The sequence below is a fragment of the Schistocerca serialis genome, chromosome 2, assembly GCF_023864345.2.
Source record: "Schistocerca serialis cubense isolate TAMUIC-IGC-003099 chromosome 2, iqSchSeri2.2, whole genome shotgun sequence".
In the NCBI taxonomy this organism is placed as follows: Eukaryota; Metazoa; Arthropoda; class Insecta; order Orthoptera; family Acrididae; genus Schistocerca; species Schistocerca serialis.
The window spans coordinates 826,260,813-826,275,476 of record NC_064639.1 but is presented as its reverse complement, the minus strand read 5'-3'; positions in this window follow the sequence as shown (position 1 = coordinate 826,275,476).

The window sequence follows — 14,664 nt, the reverse complement described above, 5'->3', positions numbered from 1 at the left end:
AGATAACGCTTGATGACCTTGAAAAGCAAGTTATAAACACTCTGTTTCGCTGTATTTATTTAAAGTTGTGCAGACGTACATCAATTAACCCTCAATGACTGTCATTTAGCATATGAACGAAAGACAAGCATAAAGAGTAGTATAAGATACTCCTAAAACCTAAAGTACTTAGAAGTAGAAATACATACTGTACACCACATTTGCAAACCACTTTACATTAACAGAATCACTACCCTACTGGCATAAAACACCACTAAGCAGTAATAGTAACTTGTAGACAACTAATGACAATCTATCACAAAAAAGAACATCTACGGTAGCTATAAGGAAGTACGATAATATTTTTTGAGGTTACAATCAATGCCTAAAATTTCCAATAAAGATTTTACCTATTTGGGGTTTCGAGTAAACCTGTGATTTCAGTCCATATATTCCGAACTTATCCCTGATTATGATATTTTCATCCTCAGGATGCCACAAACTCATTCTTTCTTGGACTAAACTTATCAGTTTCTCACGCCCCATATTTCATGTGCGAGAACGGCGGCCGATTTGACGGAAGAAAACAAACTGATATGAATTTCACCGATTGTTTTCGAAACCTGTATGTTTGGGAGATAAGATAGGCTTCAGTATGACCACACACAAAGTGGCGTACTGATTTGAGAAGATCGGCCGTCTCCGGCCGATGTCGGTCGTCGGCGGAATGCACCGATATCAGAGCCACTGTGACTACAGCCCAACAACAGTAGTCAGCTGCCCGCAGTCACCGGCGGCCGGTACGGCCGGCAGTCGCAGCGAAATACACTCCTGGAAATGGAAAAAAGAACACATTGATACCGGTGTGTCAGACCCACCATACTTGCTCCGGACATTGCGAGAGGGCTGTACAAGCAATGATCACACGCATGGCACAGCGGACACACCAGGAACCGCGGTGTTGGCCGTCGAATGGCGCTAGCTGCGCAGCATTTGTGCACCGCCGCCGTCAGTGTCAGCCAGTTTGCCGTGGCATACGGAGCTCCATCGCAGTCTTTAACACTGGTAGCATGCCGCGACAGCGTGGACGTGAACCGTATATGCAGTTGACGGACTTTGAGCGAGGGTGTATAGTGGGCGTGCGGGAGGCCGGGTGGACGTACCGCCGAATTGCTCAACACGTGGGGCGTGAGGTCTCCACAGTACATCGATGTTGTCGCCAGTGGTCGGCGGAAGGTGCACGTGCCCGTCGACCTGGGACCGGACCGCAGCGACGCACGGATGCACGCCAAGACCGTAGGATCCTACGCAGTGCCGTAGGGGACCGCACCGCCACTTCTCAGCAAATTAGGGACACTGTTGCTCCTGGGGTATCGGCGAGGACCATTCGCAACCGTCTCCATGAAGCTGGGCTACGGTCCCGCACACCGTTAGGCCGTCTTCCGCTCACGCCCCAACATCGTGCAGCCCGCCTCCAGTGGTGTCGCGACAGGCGTGAATGGAGGGACGAATGGAGACGTGTCGCCTTCAGCGATGAGAATCGCTTCTGCCTTGGTGCCAATGATGGTCGTATGCGTGTTTGGCGCCGTGCAGGTGAGCGCCACAATCAGGACTGCATACGACCGAGGCACACAGGGCCAACACCCGGCATCATGGTGTGGGGAGCGATCTCCTACACTGGCCGTACACCACTGGTGATCGTCGAGGGGACACTGAATAGTGCACGGTACATCCAAACCGTCATCGAACCCATCGTTCTACCATTCCTAGACCGGCAAGGGAACTGGCTGTTCCAACAGGACAATGCACGTCCGCATGTATCCCGTGCCACCCAACGTGCTCTAGAAGGTGTAAGTCAATTACCCTGGCCAGCAAGATCTCCGGATCTGTCCCCCATTGAGCATGTTTGGGACTGGATGAAGCGTCGTCTCACGCGGTCTGCACGTCCAGCACGAACGCTGGTCCAACTGAGGCGCCAGGTGGAAATGGCATGGCAAGCCGTTCCACAGGACTACATCCAGCATCTCTACGATCGTCTCCATGGGAGAATGGCAGTCTGCATTGCTGCGAAAGGTGGATATACACTGTACTAGTGCCGACATTGTGCATGCTCTGTTGCCTGTGTCTATGTGCCTGTGGTTCTGTCAGTGTGATCATGTGATGTATCTGACCCCAGGAATGTGTCAATAAAGTTTCCCCTTCCTGGGACAATGAATTCACGGTGTTCTTATTTCAATTTCCAGGAGTGTAGTAGCTTAAAGGAGCGTTGGAAACACCCTGAACACCACACTCACGCTCGCCGATTACCGGACCAGCGGACGTTATGCGACTCGCTCCCCTCCCTACCTCGCAAGCGTGTACTGCGCCTTAAGCTATACGACCAGGTTAGTTACTAACAAATATCACATCCCTGTAACGCCAGAAATGCATATTCTCCTATTTCCATCTATTGTACTATAAATATTTTTCCTTATTTTGTTACATGAAGATATGACATTTCTCTGCTTTATATATTGTAATTGTTTTACTATTTGTATATATATATTTATTTATTTATGTCGATGTATAATTGGTTTGTTTTGTAAATATTATTTGTATTTTTACGCTGGATCTGGCCTAGGGCGAACTATGCTATCGAACGATTACATCGTTAGGTCGTGTGGCGAACCAAAGTGTTTAGGATCTTTGGTAGTGTTAACTCTGCCGCATGGAACGCGGTCAGGGGGAGTCTGGCTGTTTTTTTTCAGTAAGTCTGTGGTCTGGCTGGAGTAGGGTGGTGGAGCAGGTGTTTTGTGTGACGCTCCTGCGAGCTGCCGCGCTTTCGGGGTTTGGCAGCATGTAATTGCGCTCGACTTGCTATAATAGTTTCTGACACGGTGTCGCGGACGAGAAGCATTAGCTGGCGCACATCAAGAGCCCGTTTCGCCTGGTGACCGTGTCGAGAAGAAGGCGCGCCAACATCCAGCTTCTGCAACAGCAACGGCCGACAATGAGTGACTGTCGCCACCTCCTCGATCGACATCGACGACTTCAAACCTTCAACCTACCAATAAGGAAGACTGGAAGCACGTAAAGTTTTAGAACTGTATGGCAGACCTCAGCTTTTAAAATTGTCCCATTTGCCTCACAAAATTACAGCAACTTAGCATGAACCTTTGTTGCTCACTGTCCCAACTGCATTATCAAGCAGGGTCCCTTCCTTTTCCGGAATGAACCCAAGCGTCGTTGAAATTCAAACGCCAGAATTAAAGTAATATCATTCCATTTCACTGCTTTAATTTCAAAGTTCAGTTAAGGTATTCATAGCTGGCTACAATATTTAGATTACACAAGCACAAATTAAGAGGGCGAGTTTTGTTACCATATTTTAGCTTACCTGTGACTGCAGCTCAGCTTGGTATGTACTAAATTTTACCATTGTTAATTGTTCAGAATCATTTAACTCAAGTTCAGAGTTAAATCTCTTATTTCTAAATTGCGTAGATTCAAGTAGCTTTTGAAATGATTGTTGAGGTAGCCCAAGACTAACCTAATTTTACAGAATTTCGTAGTGCTTTAGAAACAAAGCACACTATTAATTTCAGTCACTAAATTAACTTTCAATTTTCCAGTTTTATTAATTCTTTATGCTAAATTAAGTCAGAGTGTAGTGAAATTTATTACTTCTGACAAACATTCAGTTTTCACACAACACATGTCAACCTTCAGTTGCCATGCTTTTAGTACTAATTATATGTGCATTAATCTTTCATTTTCAGTTATTATAGTAGTTGTCCATAGGACTGATGACCGTAATTTTCCCCAAATCTCAAACATCTAATTAATGCCAATTAATTTTTAATGTAATGACTGCACATTTACTTTCTTTATAAATTTTACCCTTTTCTCAAAATTAATTTCCACCAATTTCATTTGCATTTTTCCTTTCATTTAGATGTAACCCTTTCCTCCCTCTTTACTGACGAATTAACTTTGGTGACGATTGCTTTTCCCAAATTTCCATTAGGTGCACGTGGTTTAATTTTTTACTGTCATAAGGTCGATAAGTGAGGGGGAGGCTACACCCCTACAAATCTGCTAAAACCAACACAAAACTGTTAACAAGGAGAACGCTTCTAAGATCTTCAGTGTCCTTATCGATAAAAGCTTATACCGGAAAGCCATATAATAAACATATGAACACAAAAGAATTTTTTGCTATAGGGATAAGTGACTATTTCAAGAACTTAGAAATAACTCTTTAACGTATTTAGCGTCTTCATCATTCGTTGATGTCACGTGGGACGACTGTTTGAGGTAACTCGTCCATAAGGTACAAAGTAGTTATAGCCCATAAGAAAGTAACTAAATTATGGGGAGTTTACACAAGTCGACCTAGTACACATTCCTTTAAACATTCAGTATGAATAACCTCACACTACTTTTATTTACTACTGAAATTGTTGTCAACAGTGCATTTCAACTTGAAATTAATAAGAGAGATTCACAAAAATTCCTTGCTAAAAGGAAAAAGGAATTTCAAAAAATGGAAATTCCAGGGTCTGCGGTCTGCCTCAGCTGCCAGAGACTGTGGTGATGTGTGTGTGATTTGCGTTTGCATGAGTGAGTGTGTATGTGTGTGTATCTATGTTAGTAGTAGGGAAGAGAGAGAATTACTGCACACTGCAGGTTGCCTACACCAGGGGGAAGTATACATTCAGGGCAAACCTTCTGTTCTCATTTGATTGACAGATTCTTAACCTGTTGTTCTCTTAAGTGGATTATGACCCCCTGGGGATAATCTGTTCTTCAGGAAAACCTCCACCACTCCCTCTCAAAAATGGTTCAAATGGCTCTGAGTACTATGGGACTTAACTTCTGAGGTCATCAGTCCCCTAGAACTTAGAACTACTCAAACCTAACTTACCTAAGGACATCACACACATCCATGCCCGAGGCAGGATTCGAACCTGCGACCGTAGGTCTTGGTATTGTCCCTGGAGAGTTGACAAAAACGTTACGAAGGGGTGTCCACAGGACTCTGTCCTGGGGCCGCTCTTTTGGGGCATAAATATGGAGCCTCTTCTGGACAGCCCGAGAGCAATGCAGATGTGCTAGAGGCGATAGCCTATGCAGACGACCTGCTCCTGCTGGTGGGCAGCCGTACCTTCTAGAAACTAAAATTGAAAGGGCAATGACTATACTGACACAGTGGTGCCAAATAATCAAAATCAAAATAGCACCCAACAAACCAATATACTTATTATTAAAGGGCCAATTGGCCAGAAATCCAATGGTGCGGATCAGGGGCTCACCAGTTATTCGGCATTGCTAGGCACGATACTTGGGCGTCATTAGAGATGAGAGATGGAGCTTTGCCCAACACATTGAAGTGGTGATCCAAAGGTCTCTAGAAGCACTGAATAACCTCATTATAATCTAGCACAGGAGATTCCACCTACCCCTAGAACTGATCAAATTATATCATAACACCATTCTCACCTCCATCGTGGGTTATGCGTCCGGAGTCTGGGCACACAGGCTAACAAGGGTCATACCTGCCATGGCCATGAAGAGGGTTCAGCGCAACATGCTTCTACATTCGATTAGAGCTTACTGAACATATCCAGGGGGGGGGGGCACTACTGATTCTCATGGGTTCTCATGGGCTTTGTCCCTTAGACATAAAAATCAGGGAACAGGCAGCTTGGTATTGGGTCAAAAGAGGGGCAATTGAAAAGACTGAACATATTCTGGGGATGCGGGTAGGGGATAAATTTGCAATCAGAAGAAGGGGGGAAGAATTGTGGCAAGAACTTTGGAATAAATAAGAGATGGGAAGATGGAGTTACCAGTTACTGTCTAACATCAAGAAACGGCTCCAACTTACACACTTCAAACCAAGTAAAGGATTGCTGCACTTCCTTATGGGCATGGACCGTACCCAGCATATCTTTGCTGGTTCTGGAAGAGGGCTACCCCCTCGTGTGACTGTGGTGATGAAATAGGCACTCCGGACCACGTGATCTACGAGTATCCCATTTTCGATAACATAGCCGCTGAATTAAGACGTCAGTTGCCCAAATAGAGACACCTATCACCTAATCAGAAATCCATCCACATTCAGAATCATTGACAGTCTTTCCAGTGGGGTATCAGCAAAAGCCTTGCAAGAATGCCATAGGGAGAATCATTGATTCGTTGAACATAAAATGACATTCCCCGCACCTATCCCATTCCGCCTGGGCGTGGACTGGCTGATCGCCGTGATGGTGAGAATCCGTGATGTCTTGGAACAGGGGGAAGGTGTGAAACAATCCCGGACTTGACTCATAGTACACTAATCATGACTAATTGTAGTTAGGTAGTTTTAAGTAGAATGTAGTTTTTTTAACAATCACTGATAGTACCTGCAGCAACTTCCAGTTAAGGCCATCCCAGTGCCAGGGGCGCGCCTACTGGGGTTAGCTCGATGGGCATGGCCAAAAAATAGTAGGTTTATAGATCTACTGGTACGCTTGTAACGCTGCCGGAGTTAGCTCGCTAGGATAGTAAGAATGGTATTTCAGTAGACAGTAATACTTGCCCATAGCGTAACTTAAATCCTCATATCCTGTAGTAAGTAGGAAAGTAGGAAATCTGGAGCATAGTAACAAATTCTGCTAAGAAAACAATTGTATTGTAGATAATTAAGGCCCACTAATGTGTAAGGTGATGGGTTATCACGTATCAATTATTTGTCGAATAAAGAATTTTTTTTAAAAAAAGAAAATCAATCACTGGTCCAGTCGAGTGCAGCACAGAAAAGGAGAATTAGTAACGAGAATGATTTTAGTGAGCCCATCACTTGACGTTCACTTTTGGAGACGGATGACGACCAATGAAATTATTATACTCCTCTCATGAGGACACATGCAGCGGACATGAACGATTCTGTCGCAAGAGAAAGCAGAAGTAGTGAGCCACAATGTACGGGGGACCTGTAGCAGGATTCAGAGAAACATAAACAGCTGACAGGACATATGCTTGGAAGAAGCATTTGATTTTGAGCACTTCCACCTCGTCAATTCAGTTTGTCATTGCTACCATCATGGCCATTGCAACATTAGCTAGACTTCTTGTGTGCACATTTAGGAGATCTGGCAGTCCGAATGAGTGAGATCGCACAAACGTGTAGCTCATATTAGGAGTTTAAAGACGATTTCCTTGTGATATATTGGTCGAAAGGAATCAAGAACGCATCAAGCAAGTAACTGTGACGCACATAGAATCATCAGAACAGAGGAGTCCGGTGAAGTTTTGGATAATCTTTTACTCAATAACCAGTACTTTGACACGCCATACAGCATGAGCGAAATCATACAATTTTGCTGCATGAAACTACCTGTCAGGCATCAGCAAGTATTGGCCGGCAGGTGTGACAAAGACATAGGATCATTCAAAAAAGGAATTACAGGAATTAGAGTTTGCTTTCAACGAGAACCAGGCGAAGGCAAGAAAGAGGGAAGAGGACAGCTGGAACAATTCTCATAATCCTCGTGGACTGCCCCGATGGGAAAATGACGAAGAAACAATAGAAGCAGACCACCAGACATTGATGGCAGTTCCCGCCATTCCTACCAAACAGAGGCGCAGCAAACTATTTCGAACGGAAAAGTCGCCCACGATTTATAGCAACGTGGCCACAACCTAACGAAAGGGTGCAGTAAGCGGAAATCACGGAGAATAGGGCACCAGATGCTACAGAATTAAAATCAACAATGACAAATGTCTGAAGCGAGATCGGTTATTAGAACTCCCGCGGAACAACTCGTAGCAGACCAGGACGATGTTATAAATTCTGTAAATATGTCAGAGGGGGAGCAGCAAAGGAGAGATGAAAATGATTGGAGAGATGAACAATATAAGGACAAAGGCGGTAATGAAGAGGAATCAGGTGTAAATAATAATGGGGATCAGAGAATAAATATTTGTACCTTAAGCCATGCTTTAGAGAAGGAAGAAAATGAGGGCGAAAAGGACTACGACAACTTGGAGTTGATTCCACACGATGAACAAGACGTAGACGCAGAATCATATTTAAGACTTTGAAAAGAAATGAAGGTGATTTGGGAACACATGCCGGACCAAAGGGAGTGGAAGACCTCTGTCAGAGCAGAAGAGATGGGAAAGAAGTAAACTGCGATCAAAGAGGAGAAACCAAAAATATCAAGTGAGCATAGGATGAAAAAGGAAGTGACAACCGTGTAAACTTACTCAAGTACGAAGAGATGTCACGGGTCCTGTTGGAAGAAAAGAAACATTGTTTGGTCAAGAGCTACACCCGATGGTAAAGACAAGAGTGATGAACATAGAATTGAAGGGAATTTTCGATAGTGACAGTGACATCTCTGCGGTTTCCGATGTCACCTTTGAAAGGCAAGAGAAGGAGTCTCGGTAGCCGGTTCTGTCTTTTTTTGAAAAAAAACACGCATGAAGGGGGCGATTGTAGACAAATACACGGATGTAAATAGACTAGAATAGAATTTACATTTCAGGTATATGAACTGAAGTGTAACTTCATGATTCTGCATAAGTTTACCATAGAACTGATATTCAGCATTGATTTCGTGAGGCCAGATTAGACATGGCACGTGGCGTAATTACGCTTCAGAGACAGAAAGAAGTGCTAAAACGTTTTGAGGAACAAGCTGTTATGGCCTAGGTACTAGTGAGTTGACTAAGATTGCTCGTGGAACCAGAAACGAAGGTAGAATCGAACGGAGAATTTAATTGGACCCAGCTGCGGCGATTACGACAGTAGGAGACATAGATGATGCATGATATAGATCAAAAGATCAATGAAATAGTGAAGGAAAAGCGTGATGCCTAAGATCAATACTAATAAGAATTATACGTTATTTTACATGGTAATGTAGAGATACTCTTACCCAAGACAGGTGCAGTAAGAAATCTTCAATACAAATTCGATGGCAATGACAATCAGACGTTTTGCGCAACACCATATGCTGATAGGTGTCATGTACAATTTTTGTATCTGAATTTTTGGTATCTGAATCGACTGTGAGCGAGCAGTGATGTTGTAAAGCTTTATCGCAGAAGTTAAGCTGGTATCGCTTATGTGCTCGTGGTAGAGTGAAGCAGATAGGTTAAGCAGTGTTCGAGTGAGGAAGCTGACAATGTTAACCTGTGTTTGAGTGAGGAAGCCTTGGCGATATTACATCTGAAATTTAAAGTCTCAATTTATCAATGATTTTTTTGTGAAGGAGGAAGTCTAATGGAATATAAGGTAAAGAGAATAATAATGTTACTTTTTTTCACTATTGCTGCGCCATCATACTGACTTATTTATTGTACTGAGAGTCACTAGACTTGAGAAACAGGAAGTGTATTGTTTGGATGTTAAGAAATTCATTAAATTTAAAATCTGCGTTGAGCACTTTCTCACAGTACATGAAAAACTTAGTGTTGTCATTCATGCACATATATCATTTTCTTATCAACCTTTCTCTTACAATTCTTTTTAATGAATCATCCAACCAAGTATGTTCGATAAACAGCTTGATTTACAATTAACAGAGAACTCGTTGCACCTCTCTGGTGTTTCTGTGTAGATACAGTAATTTGCAGCTTTAGCATAGCAGCACACAAGACAGAGCAGTAGTGCAACGTGTTATCCAGATTTGCACAGAATAGAGGTAAGGAGAAAATATTATGATTTTTTAAATTTATTCAGTCAGAGTCAACTTATGTTATTCAGAGACAGTTTTTGTGATCAAATTTTGCAAAGCCAATTACTCTAGGTTTCATGTCAAAGTTCATTATTCAGGCAATTTATACTGATCAAAATTCTTGTAGTCAGACTGATAACTTTTACAGTATGGAAGATTCCCCTTTTTATTACGACAATTAATTACTATTACAGTGTAGCTTTGCTTTCTCATTACAACAGTGCAAGTTTCATTACAACAGTTGATTTATTATTGCAGTTCAGAGCTTACAATCAGAAAGAGAGTATTCCGGCTATATTTTTTATTTATTTGGAGAACTTTCAGTATTTTTATTTATTTAAAGAGTACTTTCAGTGCAATACCACTTGTACACATAAAGAATGTATGTAAAGAATTGAACAAGATGCTGAATGAAGGAATAGTCGAGCACCCAACATATAACAACAGTCCCTTGCATGTGGTGATAAAGAAGGACTGGACTCTTGGCAGATCAACATCATAATTGCGCTAGAGGCAGGCAGACTGGACGAGCTGGAGACATTATTACATAAGTTTTAAGGAATATCATTATTTACGACGATCGATTTACGAGCAAGTTTCTGGCAGACAGAACTCCACCCATGTTGTCACAAATATATGGCATTTCTTGCTTTCGGCAGATGTTACTAATTCAAACGTCTACCATTTGGATTAAATATATCATCAGCTGCTTTTATCCAGTGTTTGGACAGTACACTGGATGATAAGTTAAAGAAATGCATCACCAGCTACGTGAGTGATATATTGACAGCTGAAAGCTCATGGGGAGAGCACCATGAGGTATTGAGGACACTCCTTACCACCCTGAAAAGTCATGGCGTTACTGTCAGTCTAGACAAGTCATCTTTTGGATCGTTTCACGTGAAATGTTTGGGACACATCATCTCAGCACAATGAATAGAACCTGATATGGAGAAGATTGAAGCAGTGGCCAAACTCCCTTCCCTAAACACCAGGAAAAGATTAAGAAGCTCTCTTACTGTCATTAACTTATATAAAAAAATTGTGAACATTGGAATATTAGCGACCACACTCCTGTGTGCATTGACAGGAAAGAAAACGCTTTGGATACGGGATGAAATGGCGGAGGAGGAATTCCAAGCCTTAAGTCAGAACTGATTAACGCACCGGTTCTGGACCATCCATATCTACCGCAAGATTTCTGTATAATCGCAGATTCGGTTAGGACGGGGCTTCGTGTGGAAGCCTTTCCAAAATATGAAGACATTCGGCAGTAGGGTGCTACCTAAGAGTGAGTGGAACTATCCCGTGACAGAACTGGAGACATTGGCAGTAGTGTGAGCCTATCAGAAATTTCGTTATTTTCTGTTCTGGAGAAAAATATGAGTCTATACCAACCATAAAGCATTACCATTTCTGCTTACGACAAAATAGACATGGTCCTCTTACAAGATGGATCTTACATCATCAGGAGTTTGATGTTTCAGTAACATACGTATCTGGTTCAACGAATGTTGTGGCAGACGCGTTATAATGGTCTCCTATAGGGTTGACGGAAGATATGAATGAGAATCCTGAAGAAAATAACTGTTCAGTTTGTTTTATTTTAAAAAGGTAGCCGGTGAAAACCTCGTAGTCATATCACTAAAGGGCATTGCAAGAAGGCAAGATAAAGATGCAGTACTACTAGCCATCAAGGATAGGTGGAAGGACAAGAACCATGAGAATATCAGGCAGGAATCATATACTCGTACTACGGAAGGAACACAGACAATTCACTGTGGCTGCTCTGCGTTCTAGAAGATTTTATCGACCATATGATACAATACATTCATTTGTGCTATCCTCGCTTTGGACCAAGAAAATGCATTTTGAAATTAAAGACATAATGTGATTTTAAGAATATGGAACGGAGGATTAGAAAGATGCTGGCTAATGCAAGGACTGCTAAAAGGGTAAACCCTCGACACAAGGTATGCAGCCGCCTATGTTCCCGATTATTATGAAGAAATTAAACCAGCTCGCGATTTGCGACCTCAAACACTGTCAAACAAGCGCTAATCCGTCTAAGTGTGGCAGCTATGAACAGGAAGTAAAGAGCAGACAAGAAATCGAGAGTGAGACAATTTCACCTAGGTCAGAAGGTGTTGCTAAGTTCTCGCGTTCTCTCGATCAAACAAAAAGCGATGTTGCTGCTGGTAAACCTTTCAGGATATAAGATCTGGTACACGAATCTCTTCTGTTCCTAACGTTTCGTCCAAAACTGCACTGCTCATCTTCAGAGGCCTTGCTATTCGATTGACTCTTGCCTACTGACAGGTATGATGTCTGAAGGTGACATATATATTGTAGAAAAGGGGGTGTGGCTTGAGTTGCACCTTGTAAGCAGAGATGATCCTTATCAAAGATAAAATTTAACTATTGGTTGTTGTCTTGTTAAAGATAAAAAAAACTGTTTAGCGACTTTGCAGAGCTAATGTCCATATGTCGCTGAGTTTCATGGTCTCTTCTTTTCTATTAAAAGTATCCCTATGTTTATATATTTCAATGGCATTCTACATAGCCGTGGATAATTATTCGTCATCGAAGATAAAATTATTGTTTCAGAAAATTTCACTTTGTTACTTCCTAGCTGAAGAGAATCCTCTACTACAGCTGATTCGTGTTGTCTATTTTACCTAGTCGGCAAAGACTCTTGTTGCCTTTACCAATGTATTCACGCTTCTCTTGGTTGTTCCAATATAAACATTACTCCACATACGCGGAATTTTATATACGCCACATGCTAACAGAGGAATTTGGTCATAGAATTCCGTTCACCTCTTTCCCCGAGCAGCCATTTCTCTCGAAAACATGCTTTAGATGTTTTAATTCGGCATTTACCTGTCGGCAGGATTTCTGATGACATCTCTCTTTTGTTGTAGCTGGTGATTAGAGTTCTTATGTAAATATCTCTCAAGGTGCGTTTCTTTTCGAAAAACCTTATGTTCCAAAAGTCCATCAGTCTGTCTCATAACTAAACTGTAAAAAAAAAAAGGTATTTTGTTGTCATTTTCTGTTTCCATGGTGAATTGGATTTTTTGATTTATATTATTTAAAAAGGCAAAGAATTCGTCCAAAGGCTTCTTACCATGTGGCCAGACTGCAAATCTGTCATCCACAAACCTATACCAGCGAGAGGGTTTCTTATTTGTTTTTTCTAAAGCTGGCTGTTCGAATTTCTCCAAACAGAAATTAGCTATACCCATTGTTGCACCAGCAAGTAATATAACGAAAGGTGAAAGAAAGGTTCTTAGAGATTTAAATACATATTGCATAATGGAGCAAAAGTCGATGTTAGATTTTCTTTTTTAAATATCATTTGGTTGGATACATTATTTCATTGTCGAACGGCAGATTAGAAACTCATAGGAGTAGTAATAGTTAAGTTAGATTTTGGTAATGTTTTCTTCTGTAATGTTTGCTGTTTATGCAGTAATTAAAACAGTCACTGCAGCTAAAAAATGGTAGAGTTGTAATAGGTGTTGAGGTGTTGTAAAAGAAGTGAAGGGCTACTGCATGAGGTCAGTAAAATATTTTTATTTAAGGAAGAAAAATGGGGTTTTCACAATGAATGTGAAAACTGGAGAAGTAAGTATATGCCAATAGAAAGCAGAGAGACTAGTTTACCTTTTGTGATAACTGCGTATGACACGAGGGAAGGTTTCTACTACTCAAAATATCGAGAGTGACTATGCAGTTGACGTTTCATAGGGCTGGTCTCAGAATGGCAGGAAGTAGTGTTGATGTTTGTGGTATTAAGGTCCACTCCGAAGTTGCCTCTGGACACAGATTAATAGAATGGAAAGACCAGGAGTGGGACGTCGAAGAGCGTTTGCACATGACTATAGGTAGGGAAGAAAAGAAGAGTCATGCGGGCTGCACCAAGGTGTGTTTGGCCGAATATTACAGGAATTGGGAAGAAGGAAGTTGGGAAATTTTTAATATTTGTTTAGAAGCCCGTGGATGCTGGAAGTTGTGGAATGTCAAGATCAGCTGGAAACAGAGGCTATACGATGTGGATCAATGGAAGTTGAATGACCATCAGCCAAGAATTATACTGTAAATGTACATATAACAACATAAACAAATTGTATTATGTGAAAATTACATAAGGGTATAAAAGCTTATACAATTATACCAGCATGAAGCCAAGAAACTTGACTTTGCACCCCCCTCCCCCTCCCTTCCCCGGCCAGATGAGCTGGAATGAATTGTGCTCCCTATAAAATGTATGTCAACACTGTGTCTCCAAAGTTGCAGAAAAAGGTGTAGTTGTGTGCCATCTCTAATTCAGTGCAGCAGAAAGAGTTTTGTGAATTAAGTTTTCTTGGGGGGGGGGGGGGGACGTTCTTTCTTTTTCAGCAAGACTGTTCTAGAATTTTTTGTAAAGTTTATCTTTTGTGTCTATGTAATTTATTCATTTTAGCAATATGTAACTCAAATGTTTCTCATCATTGTGCTGTATTATTTACTTGCAAATTTATCATTATATGATTTTGTAATTGGTGTAGATGTACGAAATGTTGTAAAAGCCGAATTTCAACTTATTACTTTTCAGATTGCTTTGTGAAGTACTGGTCTATTTATGAATCACTATTGATGTTTACTTTTCTAAAAAATGTTTTGATGCTGTGATTTATAATATATAGGTATTGTCTAATTGATTACTTCTCTCATTTGTTCATATTTACTTTCAAGTAAATGTGTCTGAATGAGAATTACAGGTTTGTGTGTCAAATCTTGGTTATTTTGTAACCTAACCTTAAAAGAGTATCACCATATTGATAAGGAAGAGTGAACAAATGATATTTTAACTAAATACCGTTTTTCTGCAGTGAGGGCGTTGCAAAATATAGTAAAGGTCCCAGAAAGCATGCAACAATGAGGCTTGGGTTGAGAATGCAGAGATGAGCCTCCTGATAGGAGAGCAATA